The sequence below is a fragment of the Mauremys mutica genome, chromosome 13 (genome assembly GCF_020497125.1).
Source record: "Mauremys mutica isolate MM-2020 ecotype Southern chromosome 13, ASM2049712v1, whole genome shotgun sequence".
NCBI lineage: Eukaryota > Metazoa > Chordata > Testudines > Geoemydidae > Mauremys > Mauremys mutica.
Window position 1 is genome coordinate 3,571,648 of NC_059084.1, and position 12,843 is coordinate 3,584,490.

The 12,843-nt window shown below is 47.6% G+C and overlaps 1 protein-coding gene across 9 annotated transcripts in view; it reads right to left on the reverse strand.

The window, feature by feature from the left end:
- PDYN (prodynorphin) overlaps positions 1 to 12,843 on the reverse strand; it is a 103,533-nt gene that overhangs the window by 16,022 nt on the left and 74,668 nt on the right. Inside the window, exons 1-4 of one of the 9 annotated variants that reach the window (XM_044984684.1) lie at positions 10,528 to 12,672; positions 8,221 to 8,362; positions 7,739 to 7,811; positions 6,110 to 6,243 (exon numbers count right to left, since the gene is read on the reverse strand). The exons of 6 other annotated variants lie outside the window; for them this stretch is intronic. The gene's annotated coding sequence lies outside the window, so the exon portion shown is untranslated. Of the gene's footprint in view, positions 1 to 6,109; positions 6,244 to 7,738; positions 7,812 to 8,220; positions 9,187 to 10,527; positions 12,673 to 12,843 lie in introns of those variants that run through there. 2 more of the 9 variants (XM_044984689.1, XM_044984683.1) reach the window with 2 other exon arrangements.

A 12,843-nucleotide genomic window follows, 5' to 3' on the forward strand; every position in this document is an offset into this window, starting at 1 on the left:
TAATGGCATCTAGATAGACATTCAGCAAGGTGCTTCTAGCCCCCTCTGGCCCTCTCCTGCTACTGCATCTTATGGGTTCACTGTGTGCATGACCACAGGCTGTCCCCAGGCAGATGAAAACCCCAGAGCCAGCACTGAGTCCCCGACAGGAGCAGGTAACTCACTGCCCAGGGGCCATGCAATAGCAACCACCATGCCCAACTGGGCAGCAATTCTTGGCAGTGTAGCCATCAGAATGGAGGTACTGCTGCAATCTGCAGGCAAGCAAAGTGGCACTGCTGCTCGCTGGAGCTGATTATAGAACGTATTGGTCTTCAATAGACCAGCTGTTTCCCAAAGTTTGTTGAACAGTCCTGATGGAACCACAATAGGTACATAAAGCTGCAGCCCTTGGAGACTGGATGGCTCAAAGGCTTGGTCATGGGGATATGGCATCTCTGGAGTGCCGGTTTTCTTCCAGTCCACCCGGAATGTGACCGAGAGTTAGCACCATCTGACCACACATGAGGTCAGTGCTGAATGGAAAATGAGTTTTATTTTTCTCAGTCTTGTTCCTACATCATTAAAAAAAATCCTCAAAATGACAACTGGCCCTACATTGCTGCTTTATTGGCAGTCTCAACAAATAGATGGAAGAGGAAAGTTGGTTATAACCAGTGAGCTCCTCTCAACATGCATGAGACCCAGAGGTCATAGAAATAAACAGCCCTTCAGAAGATCTTTAAATATCAGCTCAGGAAGGCTGTGTGCCAAGCTCCTTCCTCTTTCACTTCACCAAAGCCCCTGGCCTTTGTACCCGGCTTCCCAGCTTAGACCTGCAGTGCAGCAGGGCAAGGATTCACTCCCTACTTCCACTCAACCTTTAAGCACCATGGACATCAAAATGTTCCTGACGAGGGCAGAGAGCCTGGAGCTGGGAAGGAACAGAACAGGGCAGAAGGGAGGGGAGGTTAAAGAAATCACCCGGGAGTCAGTAGGAGAAGCCCACATCCAGGTTTGGAAGGAGGCTGAGGATTTTCTCCAGGGGACAGGCAGAGACCAGCACACTGTGGAGAGGTGTAGGAAAGTGACAACCACCCAGCATATGGGTACCCATTGACTGGCATCAGTCTCATGCCCGGCTACCTCCCATGCTATACCAGTGGTGGCCAATCATACCGAGAGGAGAATAAGGCCTGTACCATGGAGAGCACGTAAAGACCACCTCTGGATCAATATTCAAGTGGAGGCAATGCCATTCTCGCATACCAGAGACGAGCCAGAGCTTCTGACAGTGGGGATCATATAGGGAGAATGAGACAATGGCAGAGAGGCCTGCTAGCAACCAAGTGGTTCAGTCCCAAACGTGAGAAAAGAATTCATACAGCTCCTACAATGCTGTCTGCCACTGGAGAGCAGAGCAGCCACACCTCAGCCTGCTGGGAAGGGGCTCGAGCAACGGAGAACTCTCAGGACCAAGGCATATCCCACCCTCCAGGTACGATCGGCCAATGAGAGTTCATGCTGGTGAGTGATGTTTGGAGAGCTCTGGTGGTGGCAGAGTTTTGGTGGAACCCGGCAGAGCTGGGATTAGCTCCCAGCTGCTCCTGCAGTGCCAGTTAAACACAGTTTAATTCCATCTTCAGCGTGGTTGTTTTCCCCAGTAACTTTCACTCTAACTACAAGATCTGCTTGGGGAGGGATGGCAACTGGGATTTCTTTTTTAAGCAACGCTACTCTGGCTAGTCAGAACAAAACATTTGTGAGTTTGGTGTCCATCATTCCCACTGTTCACCTCCCACCAGCCAGCCCGATTCCAGCAGCTACTGTCCAAATAGCTCATTTTTCAGCAGGCCAGTTGCCCTGCTTCTTGAGGCCTCTTTCAGGAGAAACCAGGCAACACTCTTCTAGTGGAAGAAGGAAACTCCTCCGTCTGGCAGTAAGGCGGTGGGTGCCGGGGAGCAGTGAGGGTCTGGAGATATTGGGCTGTTTTGTCACCTGAGATCCCATCAGCCAAATATTCCTTTTTACAATTAAATCCAGTGACTAACTGGACCAGAACAACAGCAGGGAAAATGAAACAAGCTAGCACAGTGAGAGGCTCTTGCTTTGTACGCCGCCTCGAAGCCTCCACCCCAGCACTAGTGGAAGCTTTTTGGACTCTGCTGGTTCAGAATATTCCAGGCCTATAAATGTGCAGTAACTACACGGTCAGGGCAGTTCTTAGTATTCTGTGAACCCCTCGGGCAACCCGGGCTGCAAGGGGTAATTGGCCCACAGTAAAAACTAAATACAGATCCAAAAGGAAAAAAATCACTGCATTGCAGAATGGGGATGGAGCCAGCAGGGGGAGCTGCATGCTGAGGTTTTTCTAATGTCTCTGGGAGAATGGAGCCATCAAGCATCTTTAGTGGTACCTCCCTCCACCTTCCCCACTGCAGTGACCATCAGTGTCCTTTGGGTCACGCTGAGCTTGGCCTGTGAGCCTCCCAGCCATAATGTTCCCGAAGTCACAAAAAGTTACCCAACCTGAATAGAAGCTTTAGACAAAGAAATCACTGGTTAATCACTGCTGCTACAACTGTTAATTAAAGTCTGCTTCTCCGATAATTGTAAGAGCTACAAGTTAACAGCAGGCAACCACAACTCTTCAGAAGTCCCACTGGCCTGAGCTTATGGGATTGAATAGAAAAGGAGAAATTTCCTACTGAGGTCTGAGGTAATTCGATAGCAGGGATATAAATTCTCTATTAATCGCTATATGGCTGCAATAAAATTCTGTTGCATTGTGGAGCAGAAGGGAGATAGTGCTCTGGTTTTAAAAGCAATTTCTAAAGAACTCTGTTGGTTTCAATCTTATTACATTCTACACTTTTCCCAGAAAAGGCCTGTGCTAAGTAGCTTGTTCACCCCTCATTCTCCCTGAGCAGATGCAACCTGCTGCCCTATTAGGACACCGCTAGGTGTGAAGCCGGATTTCATCAGTGAGTGGAGGAAGAAGGGGGACAGAGGTAAAGGATAGGATAGGGTACAAAGGGAAGTCCCTGGCAGTCTTCTTAGTACAGGGACCTGGACCAAATATCCATTTGCAGCAGCATCCCTTGTTGCTATGAACGGAAGGTTTCAGGATTCCACCCAGCCCAGCCCAGAAGCCTCACTGCACTGGCCATTTAGAAATGATTGTTGTTTACAAACCAGAATAAAATCCAATGGTGTGAAACATCTGGGCGTGAGGCCAACTCACTTCAAAGAGAACCTTACTCCCTGGGATTCCGCTGCCAGCGATTCCCAATGCGCTACAGGGAGGCACCCCTTAAGTCACCCCATCAGCGACAGCAGTGAGTCAGGGGTGCACAAATCTTCACAACCACCAGTTTGGGGCAGCGGGAAAAGGCCCAACTACTAACTCGCAGCCTGGCATCAGCTGCACTGACATTTGCAAAGTGCTTTGAGATCCTCAGATGAATTCCTGTCCCATCTGTTTTTATTGCGGTAGTATCAGATGGCCACAACCAGGTTCAGCACTCACTGTGCCAGGCAGAATAAAGTCAGTCCCTGCCCCCGAAACAGCTTGCAATTTCAGCATGTGATGAGAGGCAACGGGTGGAGAAAACCCACGAGAGAGAATGGAGGGCAGGTCACAGCGAAATGAAGGCATTTGGTACCAGGGCCGGCTCCAGCTTTTTTGTCGCCCCAAGTGGCAGTGCGAAAAAATATATATATATAAAGCCCATTGGCGGCAGTTCAATGGCGCCACTTCATTCTTCAGCGGCAATTTGGCGGCGGGACCTTCACTCCCTCTCTTCCTTTTCACTGGCACTTCAGCAGCAGCTCAAAGAGGAAGAGAGGGACTGAGGGACCCACCGCCGAATTGCCGCCAAAGACCCGGATGTGCCGCCCCTTTCCATTGGCTGCCCCAAGCACCTGCTTCCTTAGCCGGCCCTCTTTGGTACTACCCAACACAGACTGCCTACCCACTGGCATTTGTGGGCACTGCAGCACAGATGTGACGTAAGGCTATGCACACAGTGTATTATTTTCCCAAGAGGGTGAGGAGAGGGAGGGCTGCAATGACCATTGTCGGGGTCCCTTCTCAACATACCCCCCAAGGCCATTGCTCATCACTGGACAGGGCTCATCCGGTGACAAGCCAGATAACTCCGATCTGGTGAGTACTGAGCTACGCATCAGCAGAACACACGTTTCATTCCTGGGAGAACAGGTAGTTCAGGGGATTGACAGAGGGACATGGAGCCTTTCTAGGTCGTTGGCAGTGACAGGAATCTGTCATCATTTGACAGCTGTTTGGTGGCCCACATGTAGTGAGATTGGGGGTCTCAATCCAGTACTGATGGACAGGCACCTGCCTCACAAAGACAGCTAAAAACTGGCACCCGCAACACCATGTCCTGCAGAGAGGCCCGAGACTGAATAAACCAATGGAGACAACTAGCATCTCTCCTCTCCAGGTCATGGCTAACGTATGTTTACGGGTTGGTATCCACTTGCCTTCTTGCTGCCCATGTGGTAGTTGTCCTGTAGCCAAATCAATCCAGTCCCCAGGCCCAGATCCTCAAAGGTATTTAGGTACATATTTCTCATTGAAATCAATGGGAGCAAGGCACCTAAATATGTCTGAGGATCTGGGCCCAAGGTCTTTCTGACATATATAGCCATCTCTGCTTTTGGTAGCTAACCAACTGAAGGAATGGGCTGCATCTCTCTTGCCACCCGAGAACCTAACCCAGAGCCCACTGAAGTCAGTAGAAAGACTCCTGTTTACTTTGATGGGAATTGGTTCAGACCACCAGGAGGAATCCAGCCAGAAAACTGGGCAGCTTTCATAGGTGGAGCTGTAAGATTGAGAAGCAACTGCTAAAATAGCCTGTCTCCGATGACATGGCTTATTCCTCTACATGCGCAAGATGAAGGATTCCTAAAGAAACAATGGCACAAACAAAGGGGTTAGACCCTGGGATGAGTCAAGCTGTCAGCCTCCTGCCCTGACACCATGAAGCTATTATATATGCTGCTGTATCTGCATCTATCTATGAATATATTCTGATTCATTTCAGCCTTGGGAATTGAGGCTCTTCGTGACACCTTGCTTGGTGGCGTCATTAAGAACGCCATTCAGCAGAACTCGCATGCCGCTGCCTGAGATGAAGTGACGTGGGAGCGAATGAGCGGCTGTCGCTAATGAAGGAAGTGAATGCCTCACAAGAGGCTCAAAAGTGACCAGTTCCTTAGTTACCATAACTGTACGGAACTGCCAGGATGCACCCAGCTAAAAGAAGCCACTGTGCTTGTAATGTTCTTGGTGAGAATAGCAGCCTTGATCTCCTTTCCACTTGAAGTCAGCGCTGGGGAAAGGTGCCAGACTGACGGCCCTAGAGAAGGGCCAAATTAAACCCTGGTGCAAGTCCACGGTCTTCATGGAACAGGGTGAATCTGGCACATAGCTCTCTGCTTATCCACAGAGCAGATGCAGTGGAAGGCAAGCTTCCCCACACCACCCCATCGCCATGCCTTTACCCTGATTTGCAGAGACCACTGGGATAGCTTGCCCTCCAGGCCAAACCACTTTCAGCCCCACACAGCAAAGCCACCCAATACTGCCAGTTGCAATGCTATCCATAGACTCATAGATCTGTAGGGCTGGAAGGGACCTCAAGAGGTCATCTAGGCCAGCCCCCTGTACGGAGATGGGACCAGCCCTGAGAAGTGTTTGCTCAAAACGTCTTGAATAATTTATTGGAAAACCAAACCAAATGCTGGAAGAGCCATGAACAGCTGGCAGAAATGTGGTACATTTCTCCTAAGTTCTCCTTGTCACAGGCACCTGATCCTTACCTCTTCTTAATGGGTACTTCCCCAAGAGAAACACCCTTTATGTCTCAAGGGCCACAGGGAGATGTGAAGTGTGTCTCTCCAGTACTACCAGCTCATCATTGTGTAAGAGTATCATCTCCTTTTACAGCTGGGGATACTGAATAAGGGCCTAATCTTGCAATATGTCAAACGCCCTCCACACAGCATAGGCAATAAGAGCTGAGGGTGTTCAGCATCTCAGCAGTAGTAGAGGCAATTCCCTGATTTGTAGTCCCATAGGCTACCCACAGAGCCTCACCTAGGTAGGGAAATGGCAGCGTTCCTTAAGGAGAAGGAAGAGGGGATGATGCAGGGTGGGGACACTGTGAACATGACAAGAAAACAGCCCAGTCAGCTGTAAATTCAAAGTGCATCTTCAACTGGTTCCTGCATCTGGGTGGAAAAAAAACATGACCCAGTTCTTCAGAAAACCCACCATAAATGTTCAAAGATAATGAGTGTGTCTATTCGTACTAATTAGCCATTTGCATACATAATTCTTGTGCACACAAAAGTGCATAATTTGCATGTGCAATCAAACACTAGCAGCTACGTGATGTCGTTATGAAACGATGAGCCCGAATAAACAAAAGAATCACACAACCTCCATTATGCCTGACATGTCACTGAGAATATTGTGAGCCTCTTAAAAGCAAACATGCTGGCCTCTGCTGCCCTGAACTCAGAACTCTACCCTTGCTAACAAGGCATTACCGCAAGAGCTGTTAGTTGTGTTAATGGCCCCTCTCATTCAGTACCAGGAGACAAAGTGACTTTAGTTAGAAGTGAATTGAGTTTAAAAAAGATGATCTCGGCAGCCACCTACTCTCACTTTGTAACTTCTGCCGAATCTGCGCTTAATCAGATCTTCCATCACAGCATGTGCCAAGTGATCTGACACCAAACTGCAATCTCCATCTATCAGCCCACTCCTTCATACAAAATTAACGAGTGAAAAAGCTGCCGACTGCACCAACAAGCCCTTCCAACCTTGTAATGAGCATCCCCTGCCCTGATAAACTGCCCTCCTGTTGGCAGGAGGGGCAGGCATCCGTGTCATTTGTTACAAGGCTGCACTGGCGCCAACACACACAACTAGCTCTGCAAAGCCCCATCCCCACCAACAGCCAAGGCAAACCCAGCCTGCAGGCAAGTATCAAGAGATTTAAGGTAGCATGTTTTCATGCTATTAACACTTCCACTTGAAAAGGAATTAAAGGTCTCTTTGTTTAACCTCCACCTTCCCATATCTGGAGACGTGAGTGAAGAAGTGGGTTATAATGAAACACAAAAAGCTTTAAGTGTGGTCCACAGGTTCTCTGCAGGCCCATCAGCTCCCCTTTGCTGTTCCTTCCCAAGCCCCTTCTAAAAAGGCTATCGTAGTCTGCCGTAACGATCACAGCCACTGAACCATGCTCTAGTGTCACTGCAGCATTTGGAGCCTGCCCTGGTACTTTCTGAAGAGGGAGCTGGGTAACGAGCATGCGGGCCTTCAAAACATAACATAATTTCTGCTCAGCCACAAGGAGTGAGACGCAAGATGTTTGACAGTGCAGAATTCAACCCCCAGCATCTCAGCCATGTGAGAGATACAGCAATTCCTTGTGTGGCTGGCCGTTCGAGGGAAGGCAAGGCAAGGTGACAGTGACATTGTAACAGAGGATCTCTTAGCATGGTAAGCTTCTCTAACATAGACAAGGTTTCACTGAAGCCAGCAGGAGTTTTGCAGGCACAAGGATTCACCATGAGGCATGATTAGGCCCATAATATGATAATGGAATAATTTTTGCTTTTAAGGCTTCACTGCTTAGAGGTGGGATTTCTTAGTGAGTTAGGTACCAGATTCCCTGAAACCACAGGTTCAAATCTTGGCTGGATCTACACAAACCTTTGTCCTTCCAAGGTGTAGCAGATAAATTGAGAATGATGCAGTTTACGGCGTAGGCGTCTTCAGGGTGACACTGTAAAAACAGAGCTCTGTATGGACATTACTGGCTAAATCTTATAAAGAAAAAAAAAAGCTAGGCATGCAAAATATGCATGGAAACATGCTTAATTTAAACTCACAATTACTATGATTGTGCACACAAGTGAAATAACTGTGCATGCAAGTGGCTAATTAGATGCATTTGTATGAACTGTGCAGGCAAATTAAACTCAGTCCAGCAGCAAGAGGAGGACTGAAGATTCTAAGGCAGCGACTTTTCAACCTGGAGCAGCGTGTAAAGATCAAATGCATCTTCCCACTTCTTCTCAAGTTCACGTCAGAAAGGCTAAGAAACAAATCTCCCATCCCGGCCCCCGCCATCACTGGCCATTCTGTACTTCGCCTTGCACAAACTGAAATCCATTGGTTAACACAACACTCACAAAGGTACCGTCTTCCAAGGGGACCTGGTTTTCCCAATGTATTGATCACCAGTGTTGTTTTGCACCAGGCGGCGAGGGCCTCACACCATTTGTAGGGGAGGTCTCTAATGCTGCTGCAGACAGAGCATCCTTGTCCCAGATCCTATTCAGGAGGGGATCAGTTCAACAACTAAAAAAAGATGAGCGCCAACATAATAATAATGCTAAAACTCGCTTTTACAGTCATCGCCTCCAGCTTTACGTGCCATTTTTAAAGGCCTTCAGCGTCATGAGGGGAGAAAAAAGAAAGAGGAAAGAAAAAAGCAGGGAAAGCAGCTTTTCTCTTTTCTTATTTAATAAGAAATGTTTTTGTGGTAGGATTTGCAAACTTGCAGAAAGGGATCTAAGGGACAATGTGCTAGCAGGCTTCATGGAAAGCAATGCAGGGACAGAAAACAAGAGAGAAGGACAACATACCAGCGATAATTATAAGCAGTTATTACTAAAGCATCCTAGGTTAAGTGGCTGACTGAGGGAGGGCTTTGCATAAAAGCACTGGCCTGCCAGTTGCACACATCAGAAAGGGAGCTCTGGCAAAACGAGCACAGGAACACGCCTCCCTTTTGGCAATCTGCCGAGCCCACAAATGTACATTTTTGTGGTCCACGTGTGTACCTGGAGGGAGGAGGATTGTGTTCCATGCTGCCTGAATCAGCTGCATACGGAGCATGGGTATAAATCCCTATGGGTCACCTTGGACACTCTGCTGAAGTGCAAAAGGAAATCCCACTCTTAGGAGACTTCCTCCACTAGGAGTTTGGTCTGCAGCCCCTCACTTCTGCCTTTCCCCTTGCCAAACATCACTACTTCTCCTCGACCCCCATGACTGGAACCCTCGGGATTCGCTCCACTTTTGATTCTCTCTTGAAATGTGCTGCCATCTCTGCCCTTCTTTAAAGGCTAAACTGACACCCACTGAAAGAAATGCTCCACTTGGAATGGCCCCTGCCCCAGCGCCCATCGACACTGTCCTTTCAGCCTCCCCCTCCCCTTCGGAGCATTTGTGCATTTTTAGCCATCTTTACACCAACAAATAGACAGCTATAAAAGCAGCTGGAAACTTGGGGAGGCAGCACCTTGGGACCCTGTAGGCCCTCCCATGCCTCCACCAACCACCTATGGCCCATAGAGCAGTTTGGGAGTGAACCAAGGGTTAATTTTATTCACCCATCTGAACACAAAACTACCTCTTCCCAACAGCTGGTTGGCATGCTGGCGGCCCTGAGTGATGTGTCTGGGCTTGGCAGGGCCGCCGGCATCCCAGAAAGTGAATGGGTGGAGGGGACCTGGCACTGACTTTTGACGTTAAGTGCTTTGCTTAAGAGAGGGGAGGTGTGCCATGATCGGCCAATCTCCCACCTTCCCCAGAGCGGAATTGGCACAAGCTTTGCTGGAAGGCATGGCCTGGCTCTCCCAGGGAGAGGTTGCACAGCAGGTGGCAGCTTTCAGTCAGCTAGAGAGACACTTCACAGTGGTAGCTACTGTGGGTGCTGGGACACTCACAATGGACTTTGGACTCTCAGAAATGGGCTTGACCCACTAAAGCCCATTGAAGTCAATGGAAAGACACACTGACTTTGACTGATGAGCTTTGGATCAGTTCACATTTTTTCCAGCCTCACAATGTCGATCCAGTTTTGCAAAAGCCACCTATGGAATATGTTTTCCCACTCAATTATCATCACTTAGGAGCTAAAAATGGCCTAGTAGTCACTTGAAATGCTTTGAATTTGGGGGGCAAACCCCACAATTTTTAAATTAATTTCAGTTCCAAAGAATCACATCAGAAGTTATGCCAAGCTGTATGTTTTGGTGCCAAAACTGCCAATCTTGTACATATAAAAAGCCCTGGAAAGGGTTATAGTTGAGGTTATGTAATGGGCCCAAAAGAAACTGCAAATAGCTGTTTGCAACACTTTATGAAAAAATAATTAGGGTTTGATTTCCCCCCAACGACCTCGTTATACTTAGGTTGATCTGGAGTGAGGAAGCAACACTGAGAGCAACAAAGAGGGCCAAGTTAGAGCCCCATCCTGCTGCCTTTCCCCTCCCACAATGGAAACAGAGGGCCCGCAGCACCTCCGATGGGCCCCGAGGGCTGCATCCTGCACACCTACATTTTCAAAGGCTTGCCCTTCATTTTTCTAGTTACCCAAATCCTGAAGCCCTTATTCACATGAGCAGCTGTACTGACTTCAGTGAGATTGTTCACAGTAGGAAGTGCTATGCGAAGTGAAGTGGTTACAGGATTGGGCCCTTGATGCTTACCTGCACCCCTGTGATGTAGACAAGTTGTATGGATGCTTGTCAAGCACTCTGAGACCCTCACACACGAGGCATTAAGGAAATGCAGTTTATTGACTACTTCAGTCCCAGTTAAGTTCAGTCCCACTAGTAAGAACGGTGCCAGGACAGAGTCCAGGTTTGTCACCACCGCACCAGGCTAAAAGTGACTGGGAGGGATTGAAATTAGGGAAGTTTGCCATAATCACATGGCCAGTAACTGGGAGCAGAGGGTTAACAAGTACAGGAGACCCAACCCCTTATGCACTGAGTCAGCCTGAGAGTCTCAATTTTTTTTATATCAAGGAGAGCTTTGCAAGGCCGAATACAGACTTGGAAGTAATTACAGATGGAGACTCACAGATGTTTCTTTGACTCTTTAGTAATTATCTTTGGGTTTGTTTTTTTAATATAACCCAAATAGCTGTCAGAGCTCTTGAGCCTCCGCTGTGCCTCCAAGTGTATTAAGTACTGGAATTATTTACTGCCAGGCTATCACCCATCAGAAGTGTCAAACCAATTAACTCTTGAGTTTTTGCTTAATCTTAATATTATGAACTTGACTGATTCAGGCAGATCACTGACCATATGCCATGCCCTGTGATGCAAGGTGTAACAGGGATGGGTGCTGCTTTAAATCCTGTATTGCTGGCAAGGAGCAGCCATCCCAAACAGTTTATTTTGCTTTAAGAAGCCCTAGCAAAGAATGTCTCTTTATCGCAAGCCTGGAAACCCAAAGCACCAGAATGAGCATTGCGGGACAAACACATTCAGAAGTTTATCTGATGGCCCAGAAATTCTCTCTCTCAGCCTCTAGAAACGGACTACGGTATATAGTAGTAAAAGTTAGTGGTTCCAATGAGTCAGTCTAGTGCTACAATATCTATGCTCCAGAATACATCTAAGAGCCAAAACTGCTGCAGATTTTAAAATCCCCCATATATTTCAATGGAGCTACAGCAGGATTGGCCCAGTGTCTGCAGGCTTTATGAAATGTTTGATGATACCAGTCTCAGAGGCTAATTCCTGGTGTGGATGAAAAATACTTGTCAAGAAATGAACCACCATGTAAACCTTAAAATCCACACATCACTCATCTGCACTTCTATCATCCTTGTCTTCCCCAGCTTCTGTGTCTGTCCTCTCCTCCTGTTCTTACCTTTAAACCACAAGCATTTCAAGGCATGGACCCAAGCTGAGATTTTCAAAGCCATCTAGGGGTTTAGACACAGTTCCCATTGGAATGAGTGCGAGTTATGCCTCCAAATCCAAAGTGTCCTTAAAGAGTTCAGCCTCACAGTCTTTCACTGTTTGATAAAGATCCACATGCATTTATGGCATTGCATAAATACAAATAATAGAGATGGACCAAAACTGATTTTTTTCAGCCAGACTCTACCATCCTCTTTCAAAAAAAAAAAAAAACTGTGATGATTTAGATAAAATTGGATTTGATCTGAATCACCTCTGGTTTTGGAGATTTAAAATCAAAACCAAAACGTGACCTCCACAGTTCATCATTTAACCAGCAGCTTCCCCTCAGTGTAGACTGAGACGCTCTCAGTGGGATATCCCTGGAAGTCATGTTGTGTCCACAACTATTTATTAATGGCTTCGAGAAAGCAGTAACTAAGAAGCTGTTGACGAGACAAAGCTATTTAGACTAGTGAACACTAAGGAGGATTTTGAGAAGATGCAGCTAAACAAATTCAAATATTGCATATTTTATACTATACATAATAACAATGGGACTCCCTCCCTTTCCGTACTGTTTGGTTTTTATCATTTCACCCTAAGGAAGGCCCAGCAGAGATTAAAAGCCACAGAAAACTCCCCATGGTATCTGTAAATATGGATACGGCCTCCCAATGAATATAGATCAAGCTCTTTCCTCTCCTCTCTCAAAGGGCCTGGTGCTGTGTGTGGGTTTCTTCTTGTACCACACTGTACCGGGCACATGGAGCTCTTCAACACTGAGCTATTCAGGGCAGAGAAACTATCTTTTTGGTACACTTCACCTAACACCACAGCCGAGCATACAGCCCTGTCCCAACTGACCCTTCCCCCATACTACTGTACAAAGCCCCCAAGATCCTATCCCCACGCTGCTTCATCACAGCACCTGCCTACTTCACATCCTGCAGACTGATGCATAGCCCCCACCCTTCGGTTTATTGCCCCCACCATGTAGCTGCAGCATAACCACCCCCAAGACAAAACACTCCTTCCCGCTGCAGTTGCACAGCTCCCTCCTCCCCCATTCACTGCCCAGCCTCAAGTTCCCCTCTTCACATCCCCATC